The following is a 513-nucleotide window of genomic DNA, read 5'->3' on the forward strand; positions in this document are numbered from 1 at the left end:
GCAGGAGGCTGACTTTCCTTGAAGTTTTCGCCTCAAATACCGCCATCACGCAAGTGTGCGTGGCACTCTTAACCATGAAACTATTTCTCTATTCCCCAAGGCCTGTTTTTTTTATTGAAAAAAAAGAAAAAAGAAAAGCAAGAAGTGCCACGCACACTTTGCGTGAAGGCGGTATCTGAGGCGTAAACTTCAAGGAAAGTCAGTCTCCTGCCTCCGCATTGTCGCCTGGCACCCCAAACTCAGAGGTGGCCCAGATATGTCCTCGTACTAGTGTGCTAGGAACTCACCAAGATATCATTTTCTTACAGCTAACAAGAGAAAATTCAGACATTGCTTTCTGACTTTCACCAATGTTCCAACTTCCTAGCCTAACCCTGGCTTGGAATGTTAAGCCATTCAAACTAATAGCCTCCAGCATAGTAAGGCATTATAGCTTACAGAATGGGAGAAATATCCCAGGACAAGATCTGGTGAAATCCTCATTCTTAGTCAACATAGACAGGCTATATCAGA

The sequence above is a fragment of the Mastomys coucha genome, unplaced genomic scaffold (assembly GCF_008632895.1).
Source record: "Mastomys coucha isolate ucsf_1 unplaced genomic scaffold, UCSF_Mcou_1 pScaffold13, whole genome shotgun sequence".
NCBI lineage: Eukaryota > Metazoa > Chordata > Mammalia > Rodentia > Muridae > Mastomys > Mastomys coucha.